The following is a 22,606-nucleotide window of genomic DNA, read 5'->3' on the forward strand; positions in this document are numbered from 1 at the left end:
GTAAATTGGTACACAGACATAATATCGAAATTAAAATATCGATATACAATTATATCGAAGTTTAAATATCGATGTAACACAATATCGAAGGTAAGTAATATCGACACTATTTAATATCGATATCAGTAATATCGAAGTTAAATATATCGATGTGTAGTAATATCGATGTAAATAATTTCGATGTTACTAATATCGATTTTCTAATAATTTTTTTGTATATTATAATGTATATAATATGTTTTTAAGTATTTATTTATGTAATTTAATTAAATTTAGCATTTTAGTTCAGTAGCGGGTTGTCGGTTTATAGGGGAATAGGGTGGGAAGTAATTTAATTATGTTAAAATAAGTATTAATTAGTAGGAATGAATAATTAATTTTAATTAATTGGTAATTAATTTTAATTAATTGGTAATAATTTTTAATTAATAGATTAATTGATAAATATGTTCTGTAGCTGGTTGTTGGTTTATAGGGGAATGGGGTGAGAAGTAATTTAATTATGTAAAATTAAGTATTAATTAGTAGGAGTTATTAAATTATTTTAATTATTGGTAATTAATTTGAATTAATTGATTAATCGATAAATATTGATTAATTGATAAATATGTTCTGTAGTGGGTTGTGAGTTTATAGGGGAATAGGGTGGGAAGTAATTTAATTATGTTAAATTAAGTATTAATTTGTAGGAATTATTAAATAATTGTAATTAATTGGTAATTGATTTTAATTAATTGGGAATTATTTTTAATTAATTGATTAATTGATAAATATGTTCTGTAGCGGGTTGTGGGTTTATAGGGGAATAAGTTGGGAAGTAATTTAAAAATGTTAAATTAAATAGTAATTAGTAGGAGTTAATAATTGATTCTAATTAATTGTTAATACATTTTAATTAATTTGGTAATAACGTTTAAAAAATTGATTATTTATAAATATGTTCATTAGTGGGTTATGTGCTTATAGGGGAATATGGTGGGAAATAATTTAAATTAAAATAATTAATAATGTTTCAAAAGTAAGTTTTGTTAATTATATAATTGTTAATAAATTATGAATTGCTAATTAAATATTATAAAATGGTATTTTCAAATTTTTTTAAACATTTTTTTAGCTAATCATGTTTTTAATAATTATGTATAGGTATAGTAAATAGTTTATCTTTATTTAATAGTTTATTTTTTGATTAATAAATGTTATTTTTTATTTATAAGTATGTTATTTTAACTCCTACGCTATCAAACACTTTCCCTACTGTTGCACTTTCTGGAGTGGGAATAGTAATTTTAACTCCTACGCTTTCCAACATTTTCCCTACTGTTGCACTCTGTGGAGTTGGAATACTACATTTTTAACCCTACGCTATCCAACACTTTCCCTACTGTTGCACTTTCTGGAGTGGGAATAGTAATTTTTACCCTTACGCTATCCAACACTTTCCCTACTGTTGCACTCTCTGGAGTGGGAACAGTAATTATTACCCTTACGCTATCCAACACTTTCCCTACTGTTGCACTCTCTGGAGTGGGAATAGTAATTTTTACCCCTATGCTATCCAACACTTTCCCTACTGTTGCACTTTCTGGAGTGGGAATAGTAATTTTTACCCTTACGCTATCCAACACTTTCCCTACTGTTGCACTCTCTGGAGTGGGAATAGTAATTTTTACCCCTACGCTATCCAACACTTTCCCTACTGTTGCACTCTCTGGAGTGGGAATAGTAATTTTTACCCCTACGCTATCCAACACTTTCCCTACTGTTGCACTCTCTGGAGTGGGAATAGTAATTTTTACCCCTACGCTATCCAACACTTTCCCTACTGTTGCACTCTTTGGAGTGGGAATAGTAATTTTTACCCCTACGCTATCCAACACTTTCCCTACTGTTGCACTGTTTGGAGTTGGAATAGTAATTTTTACCCCTACGCTATCCAACAATTTCCCTACTGTTGCACTCTCTGGAGTGGGAATAGTAATTTTTACCTCTACGCTATCCAACACTTTCCCTACTGTTGCACTCTCTGGAGTGGGAATAGTAATTTTTACCCCTACGCTATCCAACACTTTCCCTACTGTTGCACTGTCTGGAGTTGGAATAGTAACTTTTTACCCCTACGCTATCCAACACTTTCCCTACTGTTGCACTCTCTGGAGTGGGAATAGTAATTTTTACCCCTACACTATCCAACACTTTCCCTACTGTTGCACTCTCTGAAGTGGGAATAGTCATTTAAACCCCTACGCTATCCAACACTTTCCCTACTGTTGCACTCTTTGGAGTTGGAATAGTAATTTTTACCCCTACGCTATCCAACACTTTCCATACTGTTGCACTCTCTGGAGTGGGAATAGTAATTTTTACCCCTACACTATCCAACATTTTCCCTACTGTTGCACTCTTTGGAGTGGGAATAGTCATTTTTACCCCTACGCTATCCACCACTTTCCCTACTGTTGCACTCTCTGGAGTGGGAATAGTAATTTTTACCCCTACGCTATCCAACACTTTCCCTACTGTTGCACTCCCTGGAGTTGGAATAGTAATTTTTACCCCTACGCTATCCAACACTTTCCCTACTGTTGCACTCTCTGGAGTGGGAATAGTAATTTTAACCCCTACGCTATCCAACACTTTCCCTACTGTTGCACTCTCTGGAGTTGGAATAGTAATTTGTACTCATACGCTATCTATGTTTATAATTTTATTATTATTACTTTTATGTTGTTATTAATTGTTATTTATAATATTAATTTATGTTTATAAAATTATTTATATATATTTAATGTATGTATTTTTTTAGTAGTTTTATGTTGTTATTAATTGTAATTTATATTACTATTGTATGTATATACATTTATTTTTATATTATTATATTTTTATATATTTATAAGTTATAAAAATAATTAATTTAGTGTTATTATTAATGAAAAATATACTATGTATTTTTTTTACATTAATTGTTAATATTTTATAATATATTATATTTTTAAACATGTTTATTACATTCATAATTATTATTTTGTTAATATAAAAATTTTATTTAATTAAAATATAACGATATTTTACAAAAAACAAAATTTTTAACATTCGAAATTTTTTTCCGATATTTTTGTACTTACCTTTTTAAAGATAGCATCCCGATATTTTGTCCCTCGATATTTTTGTTGCGATATTTTTGTATATCGATATTCTGTCTGTCGATAATTAGCCAGACATTCGAGTAAATTATGCACCAAAAAAGGCATATTATGCTGCGTAATTCAGTACATTTTATGACATTATTACTTCAATATATGGTCATTTTTTAACTTAACACTGCCTGGCATTGGTTCCACTTAATTAGTACCAGTTTAACAATCAATTTAGCAATAAGCAACAGAAAGGTAACCAGTCCAGCTTATCAAAGGCTCTTCTGGTGCAAGGCAACACGTGTTGTTGTGTTAATAGGAACTTTTGAACCATTTGAGCTAGAAACAACTATAGTTTTGTTAAAACCTGAAAATTATGCAGCAGATGATAGATTAGGTGATAAATCTATAATTATGAGAAAAATGCAGTCGCCACTCAATCGTATATTCCCAGTGGCCCTGGCAATAAATTCAGAAACATTATTGCCCAAGAGCACAGAATTTGGCCAAATGGGAGGCAAGGATTAAAAAACGCGTCTCCTGGTTGCATTTCTCCAACTAGTCCACTAGACTACAACTGGGATCTCAGTAAGTCTGATGGATAGGCTAAGGGGCTGCCTCTCCAAGGAAATTGCCACTCTGTTTCTGGCCATGATCAGCTTTAGAACATGATGATTAGATGCCAAATATCCTTGGTCCGGGGTTAAAACGTACTAGTTAGACCAGGTCCTGTGGTAGTGGGTACTTACTGGACAGTATGCATGGTAGATACTGATTTACTACTGTTACTTTTCTAAACATGTTGCTCTAAATTTGCAATTGTGAACAGTCAAGCCCAACTCCAATTGGTGGTAAAGGGATTAGAACTCAAACATAGCATGAAGAGTAATCACACTCTAGAAACTCAATCTCCAGCTGGGTTCACTTTTAACATGACTTGTTTTAGAGGCGGTATTTAGAATGAAACCCCTAGAATCTGCTAGGTGACTCTTAGTTCCTCTGCTCTCCAATAAACATCTTCTGAAGTCTCTGCACACAAAATGTTTCTCCACTTGTGCAGTGTTTCTCCAAAGGCATACATTCTCCTGTGAAGTCCCTACTTGGCTCTTGCAGCGATGACTGGGGACCATGGCTGTGAGGCCCAGGGAAGGGGATTCTCCTTCCCTAGGTCTTACAGCACCAGACCTTGGATGTGAATTCCAGGGCAGTGGGGCCACATCCCAGAGGCTTTGCAGCACTAAATGATAGCTGTGAGGACGGAGAATGGGAAAACACTCTCTTGAGTCTTACAGCTGTGGGTCATGGTGAGGTGGTCCATGGAAGGGAACACCCCTCCCTGGCCTTGCAGTGCTACACTATTGTTGTGAGACCAATGGTAGAGGGTTCCCCTATCCTGGGTCCCTTTTTCTGGGCATTGCAGCACTATACCATGGTTGCAAGGCCTAGACGAGTGGAGGTCCCTACCCTATGCCTCGTAGCCATGTTGTAGCATTGCCAGGCCATGCAAAGGGCACCTTTCCCCTGGGCCTTGCTCTAATGCTTATGTTGCTGTAAGGCTCATGGGTTAGTGGGCTCTCTCCCCTAATCTTCTAAGTGGTACACCATGTCTGAGAAGCCCAGAAGGTGGGGAAGGGCACCTCGTGTGGGCCCCTCCCCATGGCCTCATTGAAACTGTCTCACAGCTCTGTACCATGGCTCTGTGCATAGGTCAATGTCAAGGACCGTGTCCTGTGATGCCATTTCCTGTGATTTCACGTGGCATGCAATTAGAGGGGCTAGAATATTCCCTTTCTGCCCTGGCATAGTCATTAGCTAGCGGCATCAGCATCAGTAGTGTAGTGGGTGCAGTGGTACTGGGTCCAGGGGTATTAAGTACCCAATTTTCCCAAATTATTGCTTTATGTTACTGTGCAGCCAGTGGGCAAGAGTGAGGGGGTGCCTTTACTTTGAGATGCCCATATAAGAGATACATATAGCACAACAATGTTGCTATGGGTGCTGGTGCAGCCATGTTCCAGATCTGTGAGACATGGGAAAGGTCCTCCCTCTAATGGGCATTAGAGTCAGACATGGTTGGTTACTCAGGGGAGGAGGCACCAGTCCATGAGATTAGCAGAGCAGGACTATGACTGTGAGGCTCATTGGGGGCCCTCTTTCAGGGGTGTAGCTATCACTAGCGCAGCAGGTGCAGTGGCCCCAGGGATTGTGGATGTTCTGGAACCAATGAACCCAGATTATGGCCGTGTTTTACTGAAAGCGTAATTTTCTTGCATCAGGGCCCATTACTATGCCACTGGTCCCTTCTCCCATGCATCGCACAGCCATGATCTAGAGCTGCGAAGATCAGAAAAGGTCCATCCTCCCCTAGGCCTACCAGCCACGGTCTACTGCTAAGAGGCATACGGGAGGAAGCTTGCAGCTTTGGGCCTTGCCCTGAGCTTTGCAGCCATAGACCAGTACTGCAATAGGTCCCTCTGAAGGGCATACATATAAATAGTGCAGAAAGTGCAGTGGGAGTGTGGCCTTTTGGAGTTATGGGTCCAATGCGCCCAAAGTATGGCTGTATTTTTCTCTCCACAAAAAAGTCTACAAAATGTGATGGATGGAATACCTGAAGCTACTCACCTGAAGGCGCTATGAGGAGGTGGGGGTGCGCATCAACTGGTAATTCCACAGGCTGCATCCCACTCCATTATTTTTCACACCCTGCTACCTCAGTTTGGACCCACCCATATGCAAATCAGTCTCGTCCCTGCTCCAATGGGAACAGACAAGACCAAACTACCAGGCCGGTCCTCCCTGAACCGGAACACAAGTAACCCAGGACAGGTGCTGCCATAGTTAAGGATTATCAGCCAGGTATTGCTTGGTTCCAGAAAGATAGTGAATATATATATATATATATATATATATATATATATATATATATATATATATATATATATATATATATATTAAAGCTCGTCAGTCTCCCTCAGAGCTTGTAAAAGACAACTTAAGCACTCCGGGTATGGCAACAGGTTTTATTCAAAGCCTACGGCAGAGATGACAGACGCTTTTCAAGTCAAGTCAAAAAGCTTTATTTCGATAAAACAATTATCATAAAAGCAGCACAGTAGGTCAAATCGTACATGTAAAAACAGTAATAGATTAAAAAAAAGATTTTGTTGTCTATGTGCATAACATTAAAAGTGACATTGATTTCGGTAATAATTGTTTGTACAATCAAAAAAAAGAACTAGCCAATTAATTGGTTGAATTTTCACAGATTTTTTAATCAAGAAGAAAAAAGATGGCAGTTCATTCAGTTAAAACGTTTTATAAAAATAGAATTAAACAGTTGATTTCAGCCTTTTGGCTCGAATAGCCCAAGCCCATGAGAGAAATTTGGCTAGGGCACAAGCATAGGGTACACTACTATCGGATATGAGTATCCTAATTGCCACGTCATGGCTCCTAGTCCCCAGCTGGCGGCATAAGTTTTTGAGCCAGTCCCTCCTTGGAGTTGCGTACTCGCTGCACTCGAACATGAAATGTGCCAGTGACTCCGGTTTGGCAAGGCAGGCTGGGCATAGCTCGGACATTTCCATGTGGGATTTCCATCTTGCGGTAAAAGTATTAAGTGGAAGGGTTCCCACTCTGAACCTAAAGTACAAGGCCCTATCAAAGGGTTTTCCAATTGCATCAAGGTACAATTCCCGTCTGGAACAATCTTTGAACTTCAAGAAATCCTCTGTGAGCCTGCCCAGGGTGGTGCTCGAATTCCTTTGTGAGCAGATCCAGTCCCAGTAAAGCTTTTTGAGGACTAGCTTCGGGGGTGATGTTCTACTCGACCATGATTCAATATGGCCCAACTTTGTTAGTAAGCTCTTCATGTCTCTCAGCCATTTGATTTTGTGCCAACTTGGCGATGACATGATTTCTGCTAGACCTCTGGCATATTCACTTACCCCTAGATGCATTAACGTTGTCATTTGCGATTCCTTAATTGCGAAAAATAAGGAATCGCAATTAAGGATTCGCAAATGGCAATGCATCATTAATTTCGCTATTTTATTGAAATTCGGTAAAAATCGCAATTTTTACCGAATTCCAATAAAATTGCGAGTTCCAAATAGCGAATCCGATATTCCCATTCATTCCTATGGGCTGAAATGCCCATAGGAATGAATGGGAATTGCGAATTCGCAATTTCAAATCGGAATGCATCAAAGCCTTTCAAGGGTGGAGAGGGGGGTCCAAAGGACCCCCCCCTGCACCCATGAAATGCACTTTTACATGTGAGTTACATACACACATGTCCTAAGGACATGTGTGCCTGTAACGTACACGTTTAAAAAATGCATTTTTATGCGTTTTTAAACATTTTTGCAAATTACCACGAAGTTCAACTTCGTGGTAATTTGCATTTGCAATTTTTAAAATCGCAAATGTTTTGAGCATGATGCATTGCTGTTAAGGAATCGCAAATTTGCGATTCCTTAACAGCAATCGCATTTTTTGGAACTCGCAAAAAAAAGCGATTTCCAAAAAATGCTTGATGCATCCCAGTAACCAATTTAGGAAGTGCAAAAGGCCGATTTATGCGAATCGCACCGTTTGCACTTCCTAAAAAGGTTGATGCATCTGGGCATTAGTTCTTCCACCCGCCAGATGCGTGCCCATAGCAATAATGGACGGAATTTGGCAATATCATCAATCTGGGGGCAGCCTAAGTCCAGCATTAGAGGAAGTGTAGGGGTGCCTTGAGGGAGGGACATAATTGCTCTGCAGAATTTGTTTTCAGATCTCTGCAGAGCATCAGTGGTAGATGAACCCCAAAGTTCAGCCCCATAGAGGGCAGAGCTGACGCCTTTAGCTGAATAAATCTCGAGGACTGTAGCTATAGGCCTTGTTGTGCAGGATCGTTGCTCTTTCAAAAGGGCTCCTGTAATCCTTTTGTGACTCATCAGCATTTTATCTAAGTGTGGGGTCCAGTCCATTTTGTGCGATAGTCGTATCCCAAGATAGTCAAAGACCTTTAACCTTTCCAAGAGCTCGGCATTCAGAGTGGGAGAGCGCACATGTTGCTTCGGTGGATTCAGCACGAGGTACTTCGTTTTGTTAGTGTTTATTACCAGACCTCGTTTGGTGCAAAAGGATTGAAAATTGTCCAAAAGTCTCTGGAGTCCCATTGGGGATTTGGAAATTAAAAGCGTATCATCCGCGAAGAGGAGGGTCGGTATGCGTTCACCAGCCAGGGATGGTTCATCAGAAGGATGTTCGAGGAGATGCTCAACCACCCCATTGATGTAAAGAGAGAAAAGGGTGGGAGCCAGAACACATCCCTGGCGGACACCTCTCTCAACCGGAATACTACCCGTTTTCTCCCCTCCAGGGCCCCACCTGACTTGGGCGAAGCTATCTTGGTGCAACCTAACTAGTAGGGACAGCAAATAGTGTGGCAGCCCCATGTCAGCGAGTACTTTCCAAAGTGATTCCCTAGGTACAAGGTCAAAGGCAGTCTTTAAATCGATAAACGCGAGATAAAGACTGCCCTTGCCTACAACCACCACCTTCCAGTACACCATCATGAGCCTGAAAGCTTGCTCAATCGTCCCAGTGCCCACTCTGAAACCTGCCTGAAAGTCAGAAAGAATTTTATTTTCTTCTACCCAATTTAGAATTCTAACTAACAGGACTTTGCCGACAACTTTTTGGCCAATGTCCAACAAGCTGATCGGCCTATAGTTGGATGGATCAGCCCTCGATCCTTTCTTGTAGATAGGGACCACCTCGGCCCCCTTCCACGATGAGGGAATGGGGGCACCTTTACAAATGGCAACAAGGAGAGAATGGATCAATTTACCCCATTTTGCACTATCAGCCTTTAAGAGGTCACCAGGAATGCCATCGGGACCAGCCGCTTTTTGTGGAATAATAGTGCTTATTGCATATTCCACTTCCTTGACCGTAAAATCAAGGTCAATATGCCAGATTTCATGATTTAGAGTGAACGAAGGTAGGACCACCCCACCCTCATCAAGATCATCATGGCAAGTATAAAGTTTAGAGAAGTGATCGACCCACGCCTGGCTTGGGATATTGCAAGTTATCAGATCACTATCTGGTCTATTGCGAGCTCTTATGGTATCCCAGAACCATTTCGAGTCTTTTTTAGAGCTAGCTTCTTTGAGAGTTGACCAATAGGCGTCTTCCCACTCCCTTTTCGCTAGCTCCAAAGCTCTTTTATGTTCTCCCCGAGCCGTCTGTATTAGGGGTTGGGACTTTCCTTTGACTGCCTCAATTAGGCGTGCTTTGGCTTTCCTACATGATGCAGAGTACCAGTCGTGTCTCCCTTTAGTTTTGTTTTGGGGCATGGTTTTCCCTGCAGTCCCTTTTACCCAAAAAACATCCCCTATTGTTTTTACGGCTGCTTCATAAATAGGAGTTACCCTGTCGGCTGCCATGAGTGGGTCTATGGAACTGATTTCCTCTTGTGAGCCTTTGAGCACTTCTTCGATAGTGGAGAGTTTGTCAACATTACCGGAGATTTTATTCCACTTAAGGCGTCTTCCACAAGAGGAAACAGTGATCCCCTGGGGACAGTTCGGAGGTACTAACGGCACTCCGGGGGACCAGGGATTCATTATGGATAAGGAAAGTGAATTATGGTCACTCTCTATGGTCGGGAGAATAGCCATATCAATGACCGAACTCCAGAGCCCCCGATCCAACAGAATATAGTCAATCCTCGAGGAATGACAAACTCTGTTGAATGTTGGGGCACCCATCTGGTCAGAGGATGTGCGGCCATTAGCTGCCCTTAATCCGAACTCTAGAGTCAATGCATTAAGCTGTATTGCACTACGAGTCCAGCGCTTAATAGGAGGGATAGAGAGCGTAGGAATACCCCATCTACTATCCTCTTCTCCTAGATCAGGTATACCTTCCAGGGGAAGTGGCTCATATGTGCAGTTAAAATCTCCTGCTATTATAATATGATCAGAATCTGTATGATCCCCAAGTTGGGCCTCAAGCTCGGATATTACGGGTGAAGTACACCCATTTTTGGAACCTCTAGCATAGACATCGTAGAGATCTACTGTTAATCCCCCATGATGGCCAGATAGAGAAATGCCAAGAATATCTGGGTTACCTGTCCGCTTAATAGTTATTCGACAATTGAGCGAAATGCTTACCCAAATGATAAGCCCCCCTGATGGACGCCCCTTCCTATGCTTAGGTTTATCAGCTGGTGCAAAGATGGTAACAAACCCAACTCGATACAGTGGCTCAGTGCTCCTGGTCTCCTGGAATACACAGATCTTGTGGGCTTCAATCAGGACGTTCCACTCAGGCAGACCTAATTTCCTAGTAATCCCCGCAAGGTTCCAACTAAGGATTTTTATTTCACCATATGTTAGATTACCTCTAATGTTGGTAGTACTTTTGGGGTTAGTTAGGTCTTCACAATGGTTGGAGCATCGGATAGTGGTATAACAGCTGCCACTGTTGGAGATTCGGGACAAATAGAGTGAGGGATGGCTGAGGGAACATCCTCCATATCCCTATTGGTATCAGAGTTTAGGGCTGGAGCTTCCGTGAGGTTAAGTCAATCTACCTCATCTAACACACAGAATCTATTTGGGTGAGCGAACTGTGAAAAGAAGGGATCAAAGGGAGGGGGCAATCCTTGCCACGGCTGTTGCCACTGGTGGTTTGCAAGTTGTGTGGGCTGAAGGGGTTGCTGCCACTGCTGGGCAGGATGATGGAGGGGTTGTGGAGGTTGAAAAGGTTGTTGCCACTGAAGAGTAGTATGCTGTGGGAGTTGTGGGAAATGTAGAGGTTGCTGCCATTGTTTGGTGGTATGTTGCGGAGGATAAATAAACCCTCTGCTATTTGGGAAAACAGGCCAATGGGAGTTTAATCTTGGGGGCATGGGAAGAAAATAGGACAAGGGGAGTGGATTGATTTGGGTAGCAGGTCCACTGTTGGGTGTGTTACATATATAACTTGCTGCCCCTATATCCCTGAAGTTAACTGTGATTACATCACCTGCTATAGTTTTCGTATTCCTGCCCACCCAATCCCCTCTACGCACAGAGAGAATTTCCCCACTCATATGGCTAGGTAGAGGCTTGTGTAACTGGAGCCACTGGGCGCATTTATTTCTTAACTCTACAAAAGTTTCTTTTACGCCCTCCTTCAGTGGCGGAACGGCCGTCAACACTACCACAAAGGGAGAGACTTCCGGTGGCAGGCTAATTGTCTTAAAGCGTGACTGTTTTGGCTTAGAACCTTGAGGCTTGTTTGAGGAGGAAGGTACTGTTGGGTTGGTGGAATTCCCATTTGAATCTTTGGCTTGTAAATTGTCTGCTTTGGGTAGACCAGTAGATGTTTGTGATGCTGGAGCAGAGCCCACCACATTAGGGGTAGGTAGGGATAAGGGTAAAGCAGGATTGTTTCCTGTTAGGGTCGAGTGTAGTGTAGCTGGATCCTTACTGGCTAATGGGATATTAGCCTTGCTGGATGGGTCTTTTACGTGCTTAGTGCAAGGTGCAGTCTTGGAAAGTGCTTCTTTTGTCCCTTGCGGCTGAGTGGGCCCAACCCCACTTGTCTTGTTAGCACATTTCGAGTTTATTAGCGACGTTAGCCTATCAAGTTTAGAAATTAAAGGCTTGATTTGCGCTGCTATTGTAGCTTCAAGGTCCAGTTTTAGATCTATTACCATATTTTCGACCCAGCAGGGTATGCCTGATGCAGAGTGTGGGGTGGGCGATACCAGGTTGTGATTCCTAGCTTTAGTCTTGGGTTTATCCTTGGTTTTAGTCTTAGGCGCGACCTTTGCAGGAATAGTGGCACTTCTCCCTGAGTCGATCAATACAGGAGCCGCTCCTATGTCAGGTTGCCTATCAGCACTCAGATCTGGCTTATCAGATAGCTGGCAGGCTTCTAAATCTGGGGTGGCCTCAAGGTCAACATAGGACGGATCGGAGTAGGATTGAGTCACTGATAGATCGACAGCGTTCGGGACTGTGAACTTGCCGGCAGTAGTTAGGGGTAGGGGTAAAGAACAATGGTTCAAGGCTTGTTGGGAGGGAGATTTTGCAGTTGCAAGAGAGCCCAAAGACGAGCGCTTAGCGTTCATGAGATCCAAGGAAACTCTTTTTTCCAGCAGAATGATGCTCTTGTCGATGGTTTCATTTACCCGTGAAATAAAATGATCTATGGGTCCAGTCACTTGTGCCACGGCCATAGCTTTTTTTGTGCAACTTCTGGTTCTGTTGCGCATGGTTGACATCTGCGCTGCGGGGCCTAATACAACAAAGTGGTCCTCAGAAACAGTAAATGTTAGGTTTAGTAGCCGGCCACTCTATGCTGGAAGAAAGGATGAGAATCACAATGCCGCCTACCTTGCCAATAGATAGGAGGCAGCGATGCAAGGGTTCAGGGCCAGGGCCGTCCTCTGCCGTCCTCGAACGGCCTCAAACGGCCCGCTCTTAGCCCGGTCTTCGCCCCGAGGCTGCGTCCCGTGCTGCGGGAGAGCAAGCAGTGTTTATAGTGTTTGAGAAAGGGCGGGGGGCGGAGCTCCAGGGAGAGCGGACCGGAAGCTGACCACGGTCTCGCAGGGACACCTGGGTAAGGTAGTCCCTGCACGCTCGCAGCCCAGGGGTTCCCGAGTTCACCAGAGGTCACCCCCACCGAAGGCGGGCAGAGTCAGCACCAGCAGGAGATCCCTCGGCGAAGCGGCACCCGCGGAGTGGGTGCGGCGACCAGCACAGCAGGAAACAAACGGAGAGGTGAGCGCTGGTCCACAAGTGCGCTTGACAGCAAAACGATGTGTCCCAAAGGTCAGGAGCAAGCCCAGGTGATTTTAACTGCCTTCTGATGGGCGGGGGGGCGGAGCTCCAGGGAGAGCGGACCGGAAGCTGACCACGGTCTCGCAGGGACACCTGGGTAAGGTAGTCCCTGCACGCTCGCAGCCCTGGGGTTCCCGAGGTCACCAGAGGTCACCCCCACCGAAGGCGGGCAAAGTCAGCACCAGCAGGAGATCCCTCGGCGAGCAGCACAGCAGGAAACAAACGGAGAGGTGAGCGCTGGTCCACAAGTGCGCTTGACAGCAAAACGATGTGTCCCAAAGGTCAGGAGCAAGCCCAGGTGATTTTAACTGCCTTCTGATGGGCGGGGGGCGGAGCTCCAGGGAGAGCGGACCGGAAGCTGACCACGGTCTCGCAGGGACACCTGGGTAAGGTAGTCCCTGCACGCTCGCAGCCCTGGGGTTCCCGAGTTCACCAGAGGTCACCCCCACCGAAGGCGGGCAGAGTCAGCACCAGCAGGAGATCCCTCGGCGAAGCGGCACCCGCGGAGCGGGTGCGGCGAGCAGCACAGCAGGAAACAAACGGAGAGGTGAGCGCTGGTCCACAAGTGCGCTTGACAGCAAAACAACGCTTTTCAGACAACAGTCCTTCCTCAGTGTCGACAACCCGCTGCTCACGACTCATTTTTGTAAACGCCCTCATTGAAACTGAGAGCGGACACATTTTCAGTACATACACATTTAATATGAAACACTGGTAAAACGTGGCAGCCATTTTACATATTTTTTAAATGCAAAACGTAAATAAAATTTTTTATCTGGCTGATGCTTCAAATCTATGTATGCAGGTTCAGGTTTCAGGTTTCAAGTCTTTATTTCGATTTGATAAATCATAAAAGACACATTATAGTACATTTATAAAAACAGTAAGTTAAAAAACTTTTTTACAAGGAAAAGAATACAAAACATTGGTAAACAAGGGCTACATACAAATAAAGCAAACCAAGTAAACCAAACGATGATAATCCTTAAATGAGTTGATTGTAAGGAAATTAAAAAAGAGTATTAAACATCTAAGGTGAGAAACCTGATTAAAACATAAAGGTTAATAATTACATAGCGAACCATGACAATCAATGGGACACCATTTCATACATAAAGTGCAAAAAGTGCAAACAGTACAATCGGATGTTTATGCAGTAAACTGAATATGTCACCTTATGAAGCAATATTGGGGGGCTCTAACAACTTTGACATGTGTTTTGACCTGATGATCCAAGCCCACCCCAGATATTTGGCTAGGCTCACTACAAAGACCTCAGAGGTGATAGTCTTTAGCGCCCAAATGGCATCTGCAGATTTTCTAAATGGTAGACGCTGAAACAGTGGTTTTAACCATTTGTTTCGCGGCGCCAAGTAGCTGGGGCAGGCAAAAAGAAAGTGGCCCTCTGATTCCTTCTGCCCCGGGCAGCCTTTACAGAGATCTGATACACCCGTGGACCATTTATTTACAAAAGTGTTCAAAGGCAAAGCACCTACCCTGAACTGGTGGTAGAGTTTCTTGTCCAGCGGTTTGTTAATAACATCCCAGTAGGGCTCACGGGACAGGTCTAGCTTGAAAGTAAGGAACCTGCCCGTGAGGCTGGTAAGGCTGGAAATCGAAACTCGATTTTGACGAAGAGACGCCCAATACAAAGCTTTAAACTCTTGTTTGGAGGGAAAGGCATTAGAGGAGGGAGCTGTCCAGAGTTGTTCTAATCCCATATCTACCAGGATGTTTTTTACAGCTTGGAGCCATAGGATTTTTCCAGAACCACCAATTGACCTGACTTCTGCTAGTTCTTTCGCGAATAGGGACAGGTCAGGGGAGGTCCATATTCGCCTCCACAGGGTCACCAATCTGAATCGGGCCATCTCATTGATCGGAAGGCACCCCAGATCCAAGCAGAGGGGAATTGATGGAGACGACTGTGGTAGACCTACCAGGTTCCATAGGAACTTGCATTGGGTTTTAAAGAGATTTAGGAGATCCATGTAGCCCCAAAGATCTGCGCCATATAAGATTGCAGTACTGATTTTGGCGTCATAGATCTTGAGAGCTGGGGTGACCCGCTTGGTGATGGATCTCTTTTGCTCTTTTATTAGACAGCCAGTTAACCGTGCTAGCTTAAGATGTTGTACGCCAATTTGATCTTTCCATCTCAAGCGGCTGTCAAGGGTTACCAACAGGTAAGTCATGGTCTCGACTTGCTCAAGGTTGACTCCATTCAAGCTCACAGAGCTCCGAACAGGATGGTTTCTCGAGAAAACCATAAACTTTGTTTTGCCCACGTTCACCGCAAGATTGGTAATGGCACAGAACTCCTCAAAGCGGTCCAATGCCCGCTGCAGGCCGCTGCGTGTTCTGGAGAGGAGTAGGGTGTCATCGGCGAAGATGAGCAATGGGAATCTCGTCCCAGCCAGCATTGGGGCATCAGTGGGGGTATCCATAAAAAATTTCACCACTTGATCGATGAATAGGAGGAAGAGTGTTGGTGCCAGGACGCACCCCTGACGGACACCTCTAGTTACGGGAAATGTTTCCGTCACTTGTCCCTGGCCTCCCCACCTCACCCTCACATAGTTATCCTCATGGAATTTAATTATGAGGTCAAGTAGTTCGGATGGACAACCCAAGTTTCTCATAACTCCCCACAGTTTGTCCCTTGGCACTAGGTCGAAGGCGGACTTCAGGTCAATGAATGCAGCAAAGATGGTACCGCCACCGAGCAAGACCACTTTCCAGTAGATCAGACAGAGTCTGAACACCTGGTCAATGGTACTTATACCTGATCTGAAGCCCGCCTGCATAGGAGATAATATGTCCTCAGATTCAATCCAGCCCTGAACCCGTCCCAAGACCATAGGAGCGATGATTTTTTGTATGGAATCAATGAGACTGATCGGGCAGTAATTCCCTGGATTGGACCTGTCGCCTTTTTTAAATATTGGTATTATCTCGGCTCCCTTCCATGATTTTGGGATACTAGCTCCTTTAGCTAATGAGTTAGCAATCATGGTTATGTAGGGGAGCCACAAGGCTGAGTTTGATTTAAACAGGTCCGCTGGGATGAGATCCATGCCAGGAGCTCTCCCTCGCAAGGTCAAGCCCGGAGTGTGTAACGGGGGTGCCTTTCCCAAGATTTGTAAGGGTTTGGGATTTTCAGCTCTGAATTGGGCAGAATAGAAAGTTACCCACTCTTCTGGAGGTACATGATTTGCCGGGGTACACGAGTCAGGATCCTTCCCCCACTTGACTAAATCCCAGAACTTTTTCGGATTGTTCGAAGTGGAGGCATCCAAAAGATCCGACCAGAACCTGTCCTCCCACTCCCGTTTAGATTCCCACTGGGTTTTTCTATAACGTAACCTAGCCGCTTTAACTGCGCCCATATCACGAGATTTGATAGTGTTAATAAGATCTGAATGGGCCTCCCTGCATTTTTTGTTATACCATTTCTGGTGGTGGGAGTTGGCTTTGGTGGGAGCACTCCGACAAGGGAGAGAGAGTAGGGACTTTAGATGGTCGAAACAGCTAATGTGGAGATTAATAACATTATTTGCCCCCCAACAGGTCAATTTTTAACATTTCATTGCACACATTTTTAGCCACTGTGTTAACATTGACCCATAAGGTTTCGTCCTCCACAACCCTCGACCATTTCAACCTCCTCCTATCGTTAGTTAACAAAACATCCCCTGTTTGTGAAATGGTAGGCTCCACTAGTCTCTTTATATCTGGCAGTTTCAATAGGAGCGACAGGGGGTTATGGTCACTTTCTGGGCGCTGTATTACTACCATGTCCACTAGTAGAGGCCAGTATTCCAATTGTAACAGAACATAATCAATGCGTCTCCGCCTTAGGCCATTGTCAAAGGTACAGTTGGCTCCTTTATCCGATCTTGTGCGGCCATTGCAAGCCCGGAGTCCCCTGTTTAGGCAAAGAGCCATCCAGTTCACTGCCGCCTCGGTCGCTTTAACTGTTTTATCGACCATCAAATCAGGAATGTCCCAAACGGCGTCCTCGGCCGAACCCCAACTGTCCCCTATGCCATACAATGGCTCAATGGTGCAATTTAAGTCTCCTGCTAAGAGGGTAACATTCCCACTACCCATTTCAGCAAGCTTATGGTCTATGACATTCAACAACGGGGGACTACGGCCACCAGGCATACCTCTGGCATATATGTTGAAAATAAACAGATCCCGTTGGCTGGCCTTACTCAGTTTAATTATGAGGAGATCCGGGTTCTGAACAGGTAGCTCTATTGGATAAAGTCCCAATGACTGCTTCACCCATATCAATAAGCCACCTGAGGCACGCCCTTTGCCCCCTCTAATCGCAGGTTTAAAGAAGTTAACCTAGCCCAGCTTGAAGACTGGTTCAGATGCCCAGGTTTCTTGGAGTAGGATAATGTCAAATTTGTCCACAAACTCCATCCAATCTTCAGAGAGCATACAGGCCTTAATCCCTGCGATATTCCAGGATAGTATTTTCAAGTTGTCTAGGACAGAAACCGCAGGGGAGGGTGACAAAGTTGAGACTGCAGTAGGTACCTGGTTGCACCCTCTTACCCTCCTGTTCTCCATGAGCCTAAGATTATCCATAGAATCCTCACTCGTCATAGCCTCTGAATCGTCTTTGGGTGCAGGTAAAATAGTCTCCCTTGTGGCTAGACCTCCCCTAACTGCATCTAGATTATTGATTGGATGCGGGGTCTCCCTACTCCACCTTATCGGCTCATGACCAACTACTTCAGCAGGGGAAGACTCACAAGGTGTTATATGAAGTCAATCTATGGCCTCAAGGTCGGAGAGGGGGCCAAAGTGGTTGAAGAGGAATGGGCGTTGGCGGTCAAGAGGAGTTATTTCCAAGGGGTATCTTGTAGCTGGGGGCTGACCAAAGTTGGAATATGGTTGAATGGGTCTTTGCCTATGAGGATAAAAATACGATAGGCCCAGTGTTTGGACGTCCCCCTGTCTAGCAAACCTAGCTTCTCTTCGAATGGTATCTACCACCCATGGGTCCTTAAACGAGATCAAGATGGAGTCTCCCTCCAGATCCTTAGTACCATGGCCCATCCAGTCCACTCTCCTTACAAATAAAATTTCAGTAGGTGAGGAGGGGGGTAGAGGTCGGTTTTTATTTAACCAGAAGATTACTTTATTACGGAGGTCCCCATACGACTCCTTACTGCCAGGTTTTAATGGAGCAACACCTGTTAAAACTATTGTGTGTCGTGTTGCTTCGACCGGTAGATCAGCGCGAGGGGTGGTAAACCTTCTGTGCCTCCCCACCCTATGGTTGGTGTTACTGCGCGGGCCAGCTATATCTCCGTGTGGTGGGGGGCAGGATTGGGTTTTACTTGTGGGGGTGGCCTAATACTTTGAAGCCTACAAGAATTGTGTTTATCAGTAACCTTCATCTTAGATGCCTGTGTTAGGGTACTCGCGGATGACTTAGAGGATGTAGCTTTTGGCTTCCCCCCCCCCCTATGGTCATATTGGTGTCTAACCCTGGTGTTTTGTTATGGGCAGAGTTGCCCATAGGGATATTACTTGTGCCTGGGATCTTCAGGGCTGTTTGTGTTTTGCTAACTCCTATATGACTAGTGCCGGTTAGTTTTTGTAACATGGCCTGGTTTGAGTTGACTACAGCCTCTATGCTGTCTATTTTCGAGGTCATTAACCTTGTCCGCTCCAAGACGGGTAGTAGTAGGGTTTTAAACATGGCCTCCATTTTTACTAACAGGATTTCATCACTGTTAAGGCACATAGGGCAGGGGTTCGAAGAGCCCAAGGTGGTGAGGGAGGGGCACAACACATTGGGAAATACAGAGGGAATTTGTGTGTCTAAAAGATGCTCAGGGCCCTGGCTCCCTTTGTCTGTAGTATCTTTTGTTTTTGGGATCTTACGTTCTCTCCCCCCCGAAAGTCTTGAGTCTTGTTTTCTCTTTCTAGAAGTAACGTCTGTGCTTGGGGGATCTATGGTAGCAAAGGTGTTAGAGACGTTAAGGGGTAAGAAGTGGAAGAAGTTTGAACACAATTGAAAGCGGCATGTGCTACGGGGCTGGTGGTGGTAGCTAGTCCACCCAGCGATGAGCGCTTTCCGCTAATAAGGTCAAGCGAGAGTCTTTTTTCAACCATGGCAATTTCCTTCTCCAATATCCCCGTGGCCCGTGTGATGAAAGCGTCAAGTGGGCCTGATACGACTCCCTTGGTGGTTTGAATTTAGACTGTGCGTTCTTTACCTGACTTTAAGGGCATGGTGGGATGTAGGTGGAATACAAAACCACACAGTTACTTTTAGTCCGTCCCCGCAGTACCAAGAAGCAAGAGATTGTAAGGTAAGGTGGACCGCCTACCTTAAGTACTTCCAAACGGCCAGGGGGGGTGGGCCCGGGCCGGACTCTGCCGTACTCGAACGGCCTCAAATGGCCCGCTCTTTGCCCGGTCTTCGCCCCGGTCGCTCCCGCGCAGCGCATGCTCCGCCCTGTAAAATAGGGCAGGGCAGGGGGCGTTGCCGGCAGGGAGAGCGGCCACAGGTGTAGCACGCAGGGACTCCTGGACAATGGAGTCCCTGCTAGGCTGCTCGCAACCCTGCCGGTGAACAAGGATGTTTTAGGATATAGGGCTCCCCTCCAGCGCCCCACAGGGAGTCCTCAGGCGCAACGGGACCCGCGCAGCGGGTCCGGCAAGTCGTTGATGGATCCGGTGACAGGCAAAAAGTCGCGTGAGCCTCCAGCAGTGCTCAGCAAATCCGATGAGGTTTCCCGCTTGGCAGAGGAAACGCTGCACTTTTAATCTGCAGTCAGGGGGCGTTGCCGGCAGGGAGAGCGGCCACAGATGTAGCACGCAGGGACTCCTGGACAATGGAGTCCCTGCTAGGCTGCTCGCAACCCTGCCGGTGAACAAGGAAGTTTTAGGATATAGGGCTCCCCTCCAGCGCCCCACAGGGTGTCCTCAGGCGCAGCGGGACCCGTGCAGCGGGTCCGGCAAGTGGTTGATGGATCCGGTGACAGGCAAAAAGTCGCGTGAGCCTCCAGCAGTGCTCAGCAAATCCGATGAGGTTTCTATGTATGCATATTATGTACATTTTATAGAGGCTATTGACCACTGCCAGAAAGCAATAAAATATCGCCGTGTATCGGCATCTCACTGGCTAAATTACAAAAAAAAACCATTTCTCCAACATCAAATAAATGACCTTTTGCACCGTAATCTTAAACCAGGGGCAAATTGCAATCCAGCCGTGTATCGGCATAGCTCCGGTATCACAAAACATAATGTGTACCGGAGATAAATTCACAAAAAATTCATTCAATCGTGCTTCTGAAAAAGCACAAAGTTAAGAAAGATACACTTCACATAATTCATTAGTGTAAAACAGAATACCAATTCTCATATTTCTTGTTTGTGGTATTTCATGCTCACAATATAGGCATACATGTAGACATTTGAAAATGATAATGGAATGGGGGAAAAATTGAAAAGCAAAGGAAGAAAATGAAAGGCCTTATCTTAGCAAAGACAAATTCGTAATCATATTAGGACATTTCATTACATCAAGAATGTTTCGGACACGGTCTATCTCAGAAAAGACATAATCAAGGTGGGATTAGAGGATCATCTCCCCAGGTGTACTGTTAGTTCTTCCCCTGTCTTAAGCCCAGATGGATTTCTAGTTTGTAGATCTATTATAAATCTGGACTCTAGTCTGCGAAGACTCAGCAATCTGTCTCCCCCTCTGGGATGTAGGGGCACATGATCAATGCCATAGTAACGCAGCAATTCTCTGTTGCTGCCATGTACTTTGGCAAAGTGTCAAGCAACTGGGTAGGTTACGTCCTTGTTGGTGATTGCCCTTTGGTGTTCCAATATACAGAGTTTCACGTTGTTGATTGTACTTCCAATATATTGTAATCCGCAGGGGCAGACCAAACAGTACACTACATATGGAGTTGTGCAAGTGATAAATTTATTGATCGTTCTAGGTTTGCCAAGACCCGGAACATTGTATATTAAAGTCCGTCTGCTATTCTCACAGGCTCGACATTTTCCACAAGGAAAATAACCCCTCATATCTTTCAGAGTACCACCAGATTTAGGATGAAGCGGCATAAGATGACTTTGTACAAGATTATCCTTTATTGACTTAGATTTTCTGAACGTCAACAGAGGTTTTGCTGGAAAATCACCCCCTATTATGGGATCCGTACGGAGTATGTGCCAGTTCCTTGTTAGGATTTGTCTTAGTTTGTTTGCTTCATCTGAATAGGTGGTAATCATACGGTATTTAGTGTTCAGATCTGATTTGTCACTGATCTTGGACGTTTGAGCTAGTAGGTGTTTCCTAGGAATTCTCAATACTCTCTTGAAAGTATCATCCAACAGAGATTGGTCATATCCTCAAACCAGAAATCTAGCTACACATTCGTTAGCTGCTAAGATGGAATCAGATTCCAAGGAACAATTCCGTCTCAATCTTAGCAGTTCCCCATAGGGGATGCTACGAATCAGATTGGGGGGGTGGCTGCTTCCAGCATGTAATATGCTGTTGCCAGCTGTCGGCTTTCTATATAGAGTTGTGTCCAGCGTATCTTCATGGACAAAATCCCTTAGATCAAGGTAGTGTACCTCCGTCCCACTTATGTCAGATGTAAACCTTAAGTTCAATTCATTATGATTGAGATCCTCAATGAATTCCTCTGCTTGTGTGGTGGAGCCCCTCCACACTAGGAAGAGGTCGTCGATATATCGACGCCATGCGACGGTTTGCTTAGCCCATCGCTGGTTTTCGCCATATATATATACACACACACACATATATATTAAAAAATATATATATATATATATATATGTCTTACCACTCTTCACACCAAATTCTACTAGCTATGTTAGTAACAGGAACAGCAATATCTATAAATAAAGCACATAAAATGGAAAGAAGAGATTAAAATAAGTGCTTAAATCCACTATGAAAAATATTTTGATGATGTTCCAAAAATAACTTGATGGATTGGCCTAGGTTTCGGCCTAGTGGTGCTAGACGGAATCCATTTGAGCATATTTGTTGAGAAATGGAGGATATTACTCTGTGGATTCTTTACAAATTGATAACAGTCCGGCACATATTAGTACACTGCAAAAGACTGCTTTAATTTCATTGCCTGAATGGTAAATCTTCCATTATTTGTAGTACCTCATTATGGAAACTGCTGCTTTAACATTCATGCAATGGTAGTCGAACCATCAGAATGCCATAAAAACATGGTTGGCTTTGGCCAGAAGTAATACTGTTATCACCCCTGGCATTACACATGGACCCTGGAACAGTGCAGACACTGTACCTCTTCGGAGAGGGAAGGTAGCTTGCACTGCTGAAGTCCATGCTGTAAATATTTTGTTAACCAAGAAAGTGTCTGCTGCTGATCCACAAGGTATCGGTTTTGCGGGTGAGTGAAGCTTTCTTTGATGGTGCCCTGGCTTCATACATGGACAATCACATAGTGCAGATACCACGCAGACCCTGGAACAGTGCAGACACTGTACCTCTTCAGAGAGGGAAGGTAGCTTGCACTGCTGAAGTCCATGCTGTAAATATTTTGTTAACCAAGAAAGTCTCTGCTGCTGATC

The sequence above is a fragment of the Lissotriton vulgaris genome, chromosome 9, assembly GCF_964263255.1.
Source record: "Lissotriton vulgaris chromosome 9, aLisVul1.2, whole genome shotgun sequence".
Lineage (NCBI taxonomy): Eukaryota > Metazoa > Chordata > Amphibia > Caudata > Salamandridae > Lissotriton > Lissotriton vulgaris.